Below are 14,263 nucleotides of genomic sequence, written 5' to 3'. Positions count from 1 at the left end.
AAAATACTCAACAAAATTTTAGCAAACCGAATTCAAAAATACATCAAAACCATCGTACACCATGACCAAGTGGGATTCATCCCAGGGATGCAAGGATGGCACAACATTCGAAAGTCCATCAATATCATCCACCACATCAACAAAAAGAGAGACAAAAACCACATGATCATCTCCATAGATGCTGAAAAAGCATTTGACAAAGTTCAACATCCATTCATGATAAAAACTCTCAGCAAAATGGGAATAGAGGGCAAGTACCTCAACATAATAAAGGCCATCTATGAAAAACCCACAGCCAACATTATATTGAATAGCGAGAAGCTGAAAGCATTTCCGCTGAGATCGGGAACTAGACAGGGATGCCCACTCTCCCCACTGTTATTTAACATTGTACTAGAGGTCCTAGCCACGGCAATCAGACAAAACAAAAAAATACAAGGAATCCAGATTGGCAAAGAAGAAGTCAAACTGTCACTATTTGCAGATGACATGATACTGTACATAAAAAACCCTAAAGACTCCACCCCAGAACTACTAGAACTGATATCGGAATACAGCAAAGTTGCAGGATACAAAATCAACACACAGAAATCTGTGGCTTTCCTATATACCAACAATGAACCAACAGAAAGAGAAATCAGGAAAACAACTCCATTCACAATTTCATCAAAAAAAATAAAATACCTAGGAATAAACCTAACCAAAGAAGTAAAAGACTTATACTCTGAAAACTACAAGTCACTCTTAAAAGAAATTAAAGGGGACACTAACAGATGGAAACGCATCCCATGCTCATGGCTAGGAAGAATTAATATCGTCAAAATGGCCATCCTGCCCAAAGCAATATACAGATTTGATGCAATCCCTATGAAACTACCAGCAACATTCTTCAATGAACTGGATCAAATAATTCAAAAATTCATATGGAACCACCAAAGACCCCAAATAGCCAAAGCAATCCTGAGAAAGAAGAATAAAGTAGGGGGGATCTCACTCCCCAACTTCAAGCTCTATTATAAAGCCATAGTAATCAAGACAATTTGGTACTGGCACAAGAACAGAGCCACAGACCAATGGAACAGACTAGAGAATCCAGACATTAACTCAGACATATATGGTCAATTAATATTTGATAAAGGAGCCATGGACATACAATGGCGAAATGACAGTCTCTTCAACAGATGGTGCTGGCAAAACTGGACAGCTACATGTAGGAGAATGAAACTGGACCATCGTCTAACCCCATATACAAAAGTAAACTCAAAATGGATCAAAGACCTGAATGTAAGTCATGAAACCATTAAACTCTTGGAAGAAAACATAGGCACAAACCTCTTAGACATAAACATGAGTGACCTCTTCTTGAACATATCTCCCCGGGCAAGGAAAACAACAGCAAAAATGAGTAAGTGGGACTATATTAAGCTGAAAAGCTTCTGTACAGCAAAAGACACCATCAATAGAACAAAAAGAAACCCTACAGTATGGGAGAATATCTTTGAAAATGACACATCCGATAAAGGCTTGACGTCCAGAATATATAAAGAGCTCACACGCCTCAACAAACAAAAAACAAATAACCCAATTAAAAAATGGGCAAAGGAACTGAACAGACGGTTCTCCAAAAAAGAAATACAGATGGCCAACAGACACATGAAAAGATGCTCCACATCGCTAATTATCAGAGAAATGCAAATTAAAACTACAATGAGGTATCACCTCACACCAGTAAGGATGGCTGCCATCCAAAAGACAAACAACAACAAATGTTGGCGAGGCTGTGGAGAAAGGGGAACCCTCCTACACTGCTGGTGGGAATGTAAACTTGTTCAACCATTGTGGAAAGCAGTATGGAGGTACATCAAAATGCTCAAAACAGACTTACCATTTGACCCAGGAATTGCACTCCTAGGAATTTACCCTAAGAATGCAGCAATCAAGTATGAGAAAGATCAGTGCACCCCTATGTTTATCGCAGCACTATTTACAATAGCCAAGAATTGGAAGCAACCTAAATGTCCATCGATAGATGAATGGATAAAGAAGATGTGGTACATATACACAATGGAATACTACTCAGCCATAAGAAAAGGGCAAATCCAACCATTTGCAGCTACATGGATGGAGCTGGAGGGTATTTTGCTCAGTGAAACAAGCCAAGCAGAGAAAGAGAAATACCAAATGATTTCACTCATCTGTGGAATATAAGAACAAAGGAAAAACTGAAGGAGCAAAACAGCAGCAGAATCACAGAACTCAAGAATGGACTAACAGGTACCAAAGGGAAAGGGACTGGGGAGGATGGGTGGGTAGGGAGGGATAAGGGGGGGAGAAATAGGGGGGTATTAAGATTAGCATCCATAGTGGGGTGGGAGAAAGGGGAGGGCTGTACAACACAGAGAAGGCAAGTAGTGATTCTACAACAGGTTGCTACGCTGATGGACAGTGACTGTAAAGGAGTATATAGGGGGGACCTGGTATAGGGGAGAGCCTAGTAAACAAAGTATTCGTCATGTAAGTGTAGATTAATGATTAAAAAAAAATGCAGTTCCTATGTGGTGACCTCTAATGAGTTCTACACAATGATATAAAGGACATATAAAAGTGTAGGCAAAGGGTCTGTTTGTGTTTATACAGAGGATCAAAGCCTAATTTGGCTACCCCGAAAATGAACTAAGAAACGATATGAAAGAGAACTTCCAACATCAGCACTCTCGGGAAGACTCATGCCAGAAGATGATCATCAAAAAACCCCAACAAAGATCCACGCACTGCTACAGCTGTAGATGCACTCATCCCACCAGCTCCTGGACTTGCCATGGGAATGAAGGAGATATCTAAGCTGGCCTGTGCATACAGTAAAACAACAACTTTGACTGGATCTATACTGTTGGAACTCAACCAAGAATTAGGAAAAGTGCAAATTGTAGCGCTCCAAAATCTTACAACTACAGACTATTTACTGTTAAAAGAACATAAGGGATGTGAACATTCCACAGGAATGGGTTGTTTTAATTTGTCTGATTTCTCTCAGACTGTTCAAGTTCAGTTGGACAATATCCACCATATCATAGATAAGTTTTCACAAATGCCTAGGGTGCCTAACTGGTTTTCTTGGTCTCACTGGAGATGGCTGTTAATTACAGGTATGCTTTGGTTATGTAACTATACTCCTATTATGTTAATGTGTGTGCGCAATTTAAGTAGTAGCTTAAAATATATACATGCTGAAGTTACTCTACAAGAAGATATGTCAAAGAAATAATCAATCTTCCCATGTTTTCTCCCGCCTGCTACTTCTATAGCTTTTCTTCTTCCTTCCTAATTACAACGAATTCTTAAATAGAATTCGTGCCTCATATCAAATTTACCGAGTATCATAACTCCTCCAAGTGGTAAAGATACCTCAAGACAAATGCTGGGCATAGAAGCCACAGGGCATAAATATGCAAAGAAATAAAAAGCTAACCATTTCAAACAATAAGGCTTCTCTCTCACTTAACAACTTAACATTTCCCTTTATGGCCCCGGAAGATGACTGGTTAGCGAGAGACGGGTAAGATTCCTCAAGGGAGGAACAACCTAAGACAGGCACAGTCGCAGGGGGGTCATCAGGTGAGAAATTGGGGATCAACAGAGGTGAGGCTTAGAACCTCACCCCCCCTGTTCTGAGAGAAATCTTCTGCATATGTGGATGTTTTATTGCCCTTGTTTAGCTTGGATTAACACATAGTCTACAGGCACACACCTGATCATCTACATTTGCTCTCTTACAACACTAAAGTATGTTTTCTACCTTTATGTTGTATCTACCTACCACTTCAGCATCTTATTAAAAATAATAAAGAGAGAAATGTGGTATCCACATATAAATCAAGTATAAAAATCAAATGTGTATTCATATTTGAACTGACTGTTTATAGTTCATAATGCATGAGCAAAACCAAAAGTTTCTGTGATGACTGCCCTTGTACTGTTCACCATGTAACTTATTCACTATGTAAGAATTTGTTCTCCATGTAAGAACTTGTTCGTTATGCTTCAGAAGATTGGAGACTGACGAAAATTAGGCTTGGGGTGGATTAATGATTGTGCATTGAGCATTGACTCCCCTATACAGAATTTTATTGTTGTTAACAACCATTTGATCAATAAATATGAGAGATGCCCTAACAACAACAACCAAGAAAAAGTACACACTTCCAATTGTAAAAAAAAAAAAAAAAAAAAAAAAAAAAAAGAAAAGCAGAGCAGACATCACACCCTGTTAAGAAAGGCCAAGCCCTGCCCATCCAGCTCACATGAAGGGGGCGCTACTCACCTTGCAGGGGTCCAGGGCTCATTAGAAGGCATGTGGGAGGATCCCCTATAGCCACGGGCTTTGGGTGCCCTGAGGTATAAACAGTGAGATTTTAGAATTCTAATTTCCCACACCACTCCACCAAAGACCTGTTAGAACTAAAAATGAATTCAATAAACTTGTAAGATACAAAACCAACATACAAAAGTAGGTTGCTTGTATTCACTAATAACCAACCATCAGAGAGATTAAGAAAACAATGCCCTTTACAAGTGCATCATAGGGAAGAGAGTGCTGTGGGCAAAGTTGCCGTGTTTCCACAGTCTCCCGCCTGGCCTTAGTGCATCTCTGTATCAGTAGGTGTTTCCAAGGGTTGGGGAGAAGTAGTCCATCTCCATATCAACAGGTAATTACCAGGGCAAGTGAGGGCATATCTGGACTGGAGAGGCTGGGTGGGGCCCCTTCTTCTGCCGCTGGGGTGTGAGACACCAGTGAGCAGAAGCGGATGACTGCTGGTAAGTAATGGGTTTCTCCCACTTTATTTCTCCCTTTGACTGATTTCAGTTCCAAGGTATTTTGCCCTGGGATTTTTCCCCAAAGTTTTCCCCTGGAGTTACAAGAATCTAAGAACAAACTTAACCAAGGAGGTGGGAGTACTGAGCTCTGAAAACTGTGGACACTGAGGATGGAGATGGGAAGAGTTAGGTGACTACAAGGCCCTTCCACCCAGAGAGGTGTGCAGACCCCACGGACCCACACGGAAATCCTACTGCACTTCTCACAGAAGCAGAGCGAACACTCTTCAGGCTGGATGGAACCGCACAGGACCCCATCCAGCCAGCCATCCTGGGAAAGAAGAGCAGGGCATGGCACCCTTACATCCCACTGCACAGTGGAGCTTCAGCAACTGAGACCCTGCATGGCATCCAATCAGACATGGATGTAGAAACAGGACACCAGGTGTGTTGTGGTGTGTGTGGTGTGGTTTTGTGTCTGTGGTGGTGTGGCATATTGAGTGTCTGGTGTGTGGTTTCTGTGTTGCTTGTGAGTTGGGTGTTGGGCTGTTCTGTGCTGTTTGGTGTGAGTTTTGTGTTGTATGTGTGGTGTGTCATGTGAGTGGTGTGTTTTCTGTGTATGGTGTGTGGCAAGTGTAGGGTGATGTGTTGTGGTTTGCAGTGTTGTGTGTGTTTTGAGTGGCATGCATAGTGTGTCATGTTTGTGGTGTGTTGTGTGTGTGGTGTTTTCTGTGTGAAGTGCTGTGGCATGGCATGTGTGCGATGTGTGCCATGTGTTTGTCATTTTTGTTGGATGTTGTATTGTTGTGTGCAGTGTGAGTAGACTTTTGAGTTGTTTGTGGGCTGTCATGGGTGTTGTGTTTGATTGGTGTGGTTTCTGTGTGTGGAGGTGTGCTGTGTGGTGTGGTATGGTGTGTGTTTTGGGTGTTGTGCTGTGGTGTGCAGTGCATTGTGTGTTTTGAGTGGTATGTATGGTGTGTCATGTTAGTAGTGTGTTGTGTGTTGGTGTGATTTCTGTGTGTGGTGGTGTGATGTGCTATGTGTGTTGTGTAGCATGTGTGGCAATTTTGTCAGGTGTTGTGGCATGTGTGGTGTGTCGTGTGTGGAGTGTTGTGTGTGTGGTGTGGTTTCTGTGTATGGAGGTGTGTTGTGCCATGTGTGTGCTCTGTGGTGTGGTTCCATGTGTTTCTTGGGTGATGTGTTGTGGTGTGCGGTGTGGTGTGTTTTAGTGGTATGTACAGTGTATCATCTGTGTGGTGTGTTGTGTGTGTGGTGTGTTTTCTCTGTGTGGTGGTGTGGTGTGCCATGTGTGTGCTCTGTGGTGAGGTGTGGTATGTGTTTAGGGTATTGTGTGCAGTGTGGTGTGTGTTTTGAGTTGTATGTTTGGTGTGTCACATGTGTGGTATGTTGTGTGTGTGGTATGGTTTCTGTGTGTGGTGGTGTGCTGTGTGGTGTGGCATATGTTGGGTGTTGTGTTGTGGTGTGTGGTGTGTCATGTGTTTTGAGTGGTATCTCTGTTGTGTCATGTGTGTGGTGTGCTGTGGTGTGTGTGGTGTGGTTTCTGTGTTTGCTTATGTAGTGTGGTGTGTGGTGTAGTGTGTGTTGGGTGTTGTGCTGTGCAGTGTCATGTGTGTTTTTTGTGGTTTGTATGGTGTGACATTGTGTGGCATGTTGTGAATGTGGTGTGCATTCTGTGTGTGGACATGTGCCATGCCTTGTGTGTGCTCTGTGGTGTGGCCTGTGTGTTGCATGTTGTGTTGTGGTGCATGGTGTGATGTGTGTTTTGTGTGGTTTGTATGGTGTGTTGTGTGTGGTGTTTTGTGGTGTGTGTGGTGTATTTTCTATGTGTGGAGGTGTGGTGTGCTGTATGGTGTGGTGGGCATGCATGTTGGGTGTTGATTTGTGGTGTGCTGTATGGTGTGTGTTGTGAGTGGTATGTAAGGTGTGTCATGTATGTGATGTGTTGTGTTGTGTGTTTGCTGTTGTATGTGCAGGGTGTCATGTGTGCATTGTTGTAGTGTGTGTTGTGTGGTTTCTGTGTCTGGAGGTGTGGTGTGCCTTCTGGGTGCCGTGTGGTGTGGTGTGGCATGTCAGTAGGGTGCTGCATTTTGGTGTGCAGTGTGGTGTGTTTTGTGTTGTGTGTGTGGTGTGTCACATGTGTGGTGTGTTGTTGTGTGCTGGTGTGGTTTCTGTGTGTGGTGGTGCAGAGTGCCCTGTGTGTGCTGTGTGGTGTCATGTTTCATGTGTGACGGCTGTTGTGTTGTGTTGTTGTGTGGGGAGTTGTGTGGATTCTGTGTGTTGTGGTATAGTGTGCCGTGTGTGTGCTGTGTGGTTTCATATGGCATGTGTGTTGGTTGTTGTTTTGTGCTGTTTAGTGTGGCATGTGTTTTGTGTTGTATATATGGTGTGTCATTTGTGTGGTGTGGTTTTTTGTGTTTTGTGTTGTGTCACGTGAAGTGTGTGGTCTTTGGCATGCATGTTAGTTGTGTCTATGGTAATGTTTGTGGTGACTTGTGTGTGTTGCATAATGTGTTGTGTGTATGATGTTGTGTGATATGTATTTGTGAAGTGTGGTGTGGTGTGCAGTGTGTGTGGTGCCCTGTGAGGTTTTGTGTCATGTATGTGGTGCACTGTTTTGTGGCATTGTGTGTTGTATAGTGCTGTTTTTTAGTGAGGTATCTGGTGTGTGGTATTGTGTGCCATTTTTCTGCTCTTTGTTGGGTTATGTTTGTTTTTTGTTTATTGTGATATGTCTGTGTGGTATGTGTCATGTATTGTTTGGTGCCATGTGATGTGTGGAGTGTGTGTTGTGTGTTGTATGTGTAGTCAAACTATGCATAAGTTATGTGTTGTGTGTGTTGTGTGATTTGTGTGGTGTGTTGCATGTGTGTTGGGAACTGTGTTTATGTTGATGTTTGTGGTGATTTGTGTGTGGTGCATAGTGTGAGGTATGTGTGATGTATGGTGTATATGATTGTGAAGTGTGTTGTGGTGCAGTTTTGTGTGATGTGTGTGGTGCTTTCCTGTGTGTGGTTTGGTGTGTGTGTTGTGTGGTGCTGTTTTTGCTGTGTGGCATATGGTGCATGGTATGGTATTGTATCTGTGTGTGTGCTGTGTGGTATGTGGTGTGTGATGTGTTATGTGTGCTGTGTGTGATGAGGTATAGTGTGTGGTTTATGAAGTGTGGTGTGGTATATGGTGTATGGGGTGTCCTGTGTGGTTTTGTGTGATGTGTGTGGTGCATTGTTGTGTGTGGGGTATGGTGGGTTGTATTGTGTGTTGTTTGTTGAGTTGTTTGGTGTGCTGTGTTTGTTGGTTGTTTAGTGCGGTGTGTGTGGTGTGGTGTGTGGTTTTTGGTGTGTGGTGTGTGTGGTTTGTGAAGTATGGTGTGGTAATGTGCTGTGTGTGGCCTGTGTGGTTTTGTATGATGTGGGTGGTGAATTGTTGTGTGGTGTTTTGTGGTGTTTCATGTGTGTGATGTGTTTTGTGTTGTGTGGTGTGTGGTGTGTGTACTGTTGTGTGGTGTGTACTGCATGTGTTTGGGTTTTGTGTCTATGGTGATATGTGTGGTGTGTGGTGTGGGTGTGTTTTGTGTTGTATGTGCAGTGTGTCATGTGTGTGTCTTTGTGTTGTGTGTTGCTTTCAGGTGTGTGGTGTATGGTGTGTGGTATTGTGTGGTTTTTTGTGTGTGCTGTGTGATATGTGTGGTGTGTGGTTATGTGATGATTTTTGTATGTGGTATTGTGTGTAGTTTGTTGAGTTGTTTGGTGTGGCATTTGTTGGTTGCTTAGTGTGGTGTGTGTTTTGTGAAGTGTGGTGTTCTGTGTGGTTTGGTGTGATATGTGTGGTGCATTCTTTTGTGTGGTTTGGTGCTGTTTTGGTGTGTGGTGTCTGGTGTGTGGTATTGTGTGTCATTTGTTGTGCTTTTTTGGTGTGATGTGCTTGTTCATGGATTAGATTTGGGTTCCATTTTTTGGGATTTTTGGATCAGGTGTCCATGTCATGGCTTAGGGTTAGAGTTGGGTTTCAGTTTAGCTTTATGGTGATGATATAGTTATTGTTAGATTTATGTCAATGGGTTAGGTTTAAGTTATGAATTCACTTTGTCCATTGACCAACAGTGATGTGTGGGTCAGGGTGAGTTTGAGGATGAGTTTTAGGGTTGGGCTACACCTAGGATAAGGTATGAAGTATTAAGAGAACATGGTTGTTTCTTTTGACTCCTAATGATCCAGGCAATTGGTCAGGGTGTGGGATGATGGTTATGCTTCTGGGGTAAATATTAGTGCTCTGATAAAGGACGAGGTTTCCAGTATGGTTTGAAGGCTTTGAGTACCATGTGCTGGGTAAGTGTTCCTCTTGTGGTTCATGTTCAAGGTTTAGGGTATATGGTTGGGTTCAGAGTTTCTTGTTCAGGTTAGGGTTCAACTCTGGGGTTCTGGTTCAGTGGTTATAGTAATTTTCAGGGGTTCAGGACTTCAGGATCTGGGTCCCAGGTTAGGGGCAAGTGTTAGGGATGGGTTATGGGTGAGGTTTACAGTGAAGATATCATTATGATTAGATATATGGTAAGGGGCTCTGGTGAGGATAAGTGATTAGTTTAGCTTTTGAACAACAGTGGAAGTGTGGGTCTGTGCGAAGGTTAGTGTTAGGGCTACATCTAGTATCAGGGTAAAATTATGCTTATGCTTAAAGTTAGGGTAAGGGCTTACATTAGGAGAAAGGTTAAGGTTGTATTTCAGTTAACACTGAAGTGTGCATAAGAGTGAGTTAGGGGTTAAGGGCCATGGTTTGAGTTAGGTTTAGGTTTAGGTGTAGGATGAAGTTATGACTTTAATTAGAGTTAGTGTAAGGGTTCACAGTTAGGTTCAGGGTTCACTTTAAATTCAGGTTAATAGTGAGGTGTGGGTGAAGCTGAGGGTGAGTGGTGAGGGGTGATGGTTAGGGAGAGTGCAAGGATGCGTGTGAAGTTTAGGCTTCAGATTGAACAGTCTCACTGCCATTTTCAGAGGGGAATACTGGGCTCAGAGAGGGGTCACCTGGCATTCCTCCCATATCCATGCAGTTTCTAGGGACATTGCCACAGCACAGCACAGGCACACAACCCACTCTCTAGGCGTCAATGGCAGGAACAACATGGCTTTCTGTTTGAGTCATGTGTGTCACCATGGCTCAAAGCACAAGCAGGAGCATTTGATCTGAGTCACATTTTCTCCACATTCACCATGATTTTCAGCCCCAACATCACCAAAGACTGCACCCACATTTGATGGCTCAGAGCCTGAAGTGGGAACCTGCTCTCCTAATCAGGCAGACTCTGTCTCTAAAACATTCATCACAGTCTCCACTGTGACAACGTGGATCTCCAGCAAGTGCGGTGCTCATGCAAATTTGGGCTGCAGTTTATTGTTAGGTTTAGGGATAGATTAATGATTAGAATTAGGGTTATGGTGAGGTGTGGGTGAGGGTTAGGTTTATGTGTTATGGTGTTAGGCTCATGGATAGAATAAGGCACAGGTTTAGAGTGAGGGGAATCACCTAATGGGGAAGAATATATCCAAGCTAATTTATAGATGATATTCTAATCAGATGAAATTTCAACATGGACTTCCCTTAAACATAGGAAACTAAGTGACTGAATTGGGAAACATAATATCCATATCATTGAACAAAATATTCCAGGATAATCTCTTTTGATAATTCAATTGCAGGTATAACCCACTTTCATAGTTTTTGCTTCAAAACTGTATATGCTCTTAGAGTTTAGTAGGTCCTATACCTACAGTGAGCAGCAATGGGCTCACCTCAAAATGTCTGCTATGCTGGGTACTTTCTGATAATCCAGGCAAGAATTCACTTGCCTTAATATTTCTAGTTCCAAGACCAAGCCACATGACTTGATTCAGGGACACTCTATACCTTCACAGCTAGCAGGAAAATGATGGATTATCTCCCTGACTCTAAATCTAGTTTGGTCTATTTTGTCCAGTCTTTCCATTTGGCTGGAGAATTATGATGACAGTATTTCAGCCTGGAAAACCTTGGCAAATATTCTGTAATCAGAAGATGAGCCACTTGATACCACCTGCCATAATGCACCCCATCTGGAAGACTGTGCTGAGTTTATCTGCAATGGGTTTTCTCAGCTTCTGACACTGAATTCAGGGGCAGGATATTCTTCTCTGTTGCTTGTTTTCCTGTACCTTTTAGAAGCTGAACAGCATTCATTCTGACATTGCCAAATATCCCCAGAGGAGAATGTCATTCATACTGGAGTTCCAGTGCCCCAGATTTGGAGTACAGGAGGCATCCTGGCATAACAGGAAGCAATGCCCAATCCCTTACCCAGATGAGAAGTCTTGATGGATAAGCCCACATTCCAGACCCCTTTTTGGAATGGAAATTGCTTTCTTCAGATCGGCATGTCACAGAATGCAATTTTCTAAATCTTCAATCCTGTAACCCAGATAGGAAGTGAAAATCTGTTGCTACTGATTAACACATTTTAGAGCTGATCCTTGTCTGATACAGACATTTTATGAGGAGGATTTGAAGGATATCCCACTGAAAAACCTGTTTAGGCAAAAGGACCATGAAGTCAAAGGAGTGTCATGACCCACTATAATACAAAGCAATAAAATTTTCCACTTTGTTGATGACAGTAGTTTTCTGGAATGATTGGTGGTTATGTGTCTGCCCAAGGTCAATATTTGAAGATTGAAAGAATTCTAATCAATGCAGGTCTCCCAGTGTGTGAAAAGACCCAGGATGCAGATCATTGAGACCTATGCAAGGCAGGAGAAGCAAGAGAAAAGAAGGATGAAGACAAAACCTCAAATGACTCCATTGAGCTATTCTAGAGCTCAGTATACCAGGAACAGAGATTCAGCAAGAAACATTTCCTTCTGTTTCTACCAGTAACCCAGAAGGAAATCTTATGTCCATAAAGGTGAGGCTACCAAGAGAGCCATGGACATAATGGGAAGATCCAAGGACCTGAAGAATCACCCTGCTGCAGTCCCTCAGCACATGCAACCAGAGTGTGGAGAGGACACAGCTGCTTTCCTCTATCCTGTGCCTTTAGGGGAGGGATTAGGGTTAAGGTTCAGGAATTCAGGATTTTGAGATCTGGGGTGTAGGTTTGAGGTTAGGATTAGGGTTGGGTTTGAGTTAGGTTTATGATGAAGATATCATTATGGTTTAAGTTAGGATAAGGTTTCAGTTTAGCTTTTGACCAACCTTAGGTTTGGGTCATGGAGAGTGTGAGGAAGTGTGTTAGGACTATAATGTCATTTCATATTAGGGTTAGGATAAGGTTTAGCCTTAGGTTGAGGTTATGGTTATGGTTATGTTTGAAGCTATATTAAAGGGTTAGGTTAGGATAAGGGTTTACTTTGTCATTCAGTCAACACTGAAGTGCCGGTGAGGGTGAGGTCAGGGTTTAGTGCTAGGGTTAGGGTTAGGTGTAGGGGGAAGTTACGGCTTCAGTTAGAGTTTGTGTAAGTGTTTTGGGTTACAGTCAGGGTTCAGTTTAGCTCTGGGCTAACAGTGAGGTGTGAGTGAGCCTGAGGATGACGGGTGAGAGTGAGTGTGAGTGTGAGTGTGAGGTTTTTGCTGCAGGCTGCTTTCTCATCCCAATTTTTCCAATGGGAAGTCTGGACTCAGACATGGGTCACCTGGCTTTCCTTCTGAGCCTTACCTTTTCTAGGAACATGGCTACAGGTCAACCCAGGATTAGGATTCACACTCGCTAGTGTCAGGGAGGAATGGAATACTTTCTATATGAGCCAAAGTGTCCCCATGGCCCAAAGCACAAGCAGGAGCCTTAGTTCCATTATACCTGCAGCCACCAGGGCAATCAGCCTCCACCCAGCCAAGAACAACATGAACACCTGAGCTCTCAGGCCCTGAAAGGGGAACTGTCTCTCCTCACCAGGAAGCCTCCATCTCTAGGAATGAGCCTTCACAGACACCACGGTGACATCTGTATCTATGGCAATGCTGGTGCTCCTGCAAGTCCTCCATAACAAAACTGCTTCCTGTTGGATGCATCCTCCTCAGAGCTCTGAGGAGTTGTGACATAATACACAAAAGCAAGGAGTTTTTTCACATGTATTTAGAGCTCTGTGATGACATATCAAAATTTGTGAACCCAGAACACATTCCACACCTCCTGCCTTCACGCAGGCACACAAGCATTTGTTACCTTTGGTCTGGGCCAGAGATTTATGGGGAGAATCAAGGGTTAGCTGTCAGGATTCCAGATCACACAGAGTTAGTATTGGATTTCAATCCAGTGGTAGAAGGTGAGATTCAGGTGTCAGTTTCATATACAGGAGTCACACTTGGGTTTTGAGTTCAGTCACAGTGGTTAAGTACTTGGTATGTATTCAGGGATTTGGGGTCCAGGATGTGGTTGTGTATTCAGGGATTATGGTGGGAGTTTGTGGGTTCATGGGCCTTGCATTGGGTGTGGGTAAGTTTAAAGATGTAGTTTTCAGGATTAGGGTTAAGTTTAGTGTATGGCTAAGGGTTAGGGCCGAGGTTTAGTGTTAAGTTTATGTATAAGTTTGGGGATGATATGTAGGGTTACAGTGAGGTGTACCTGAGGGTTAGGGTTATGGGTTAGGGTGTTAGGCTTAGAAATAGAGTTAGGAATACCTTTAGAGCAAGAGGTATCAGCGTTTTTGAAAGGCTGTCTCCAAGCTAACTTATAGATGATCTTCTCCGTAAAGTGAAATTTCAACCCAAACTTGACTTAAATATGGGAAACTAAATGTCTGAATTAGGAAACAGAGTATCCGTACATGTAAACAAAATGTTCTGTGGTAATTTTTCACGTGAGAATTCAATTGCTGGGGTAACCAGTTTTCACAGTCCTGGCTTCCAATCTGTATATGCTCCTACACTTAGTAGATCTTAAGCCCACACTGAGGGTCAGGGCTCACATAAAGATGTCTGACAGTCTGGGGTCTTTTCAACAATCCTTAAAGTTGCTTTAACACTCCCAGTTCCAGGACCAAGCTACATGACCTGAATCATGGACCCCCTACACCTTTACAGCCAGTAGGAAAACATAGTGGAATATATATTTTATCCATTATCTCTAACTGGCTGGAGAATTGTAAGGACACTAGTCCCCCTTGAACATCATGTGAAATCTCCTTAAATCGAATGAAGAGCCTCTTAATACCACCTTCCACAATGAACCCCATCTTTAAGACTGAGATGAATTTGTCTTCAGTGGTTTTTCCCACCTTCTGACCCTGAATTTTGGTGAAATGATAGTCTTATCTATTGCTTGTTGCCCTTTGCATTGCTGTTGGTTAGCAACATGAACTCCAACATTGCCAAATATATCCAGAGGTAAAATCATCCATGCTTGAGTTCCCCAGATTTGGAGAACAGGAGGCTTCCTGGCATAACTGCAAGCAATGCCCCATTTCTT

This window comes from Manis pentadactyla, chromosome 18 (assembly GCF_030020395.1).
Source record: "Manis pentadactyla isolate mManPen7 chromosome 18, mManPen7.hap1, whole genome shotgun sequence".
Classification (NCBI taxonomy): Eukaryota; Metazoa; Chordata; class Mammalia; order Pholidota; family Manidae; genus Manis; species Manis pentadactyla.
This window is presented reverse-complemented; position numbering follows the sequence as displayed.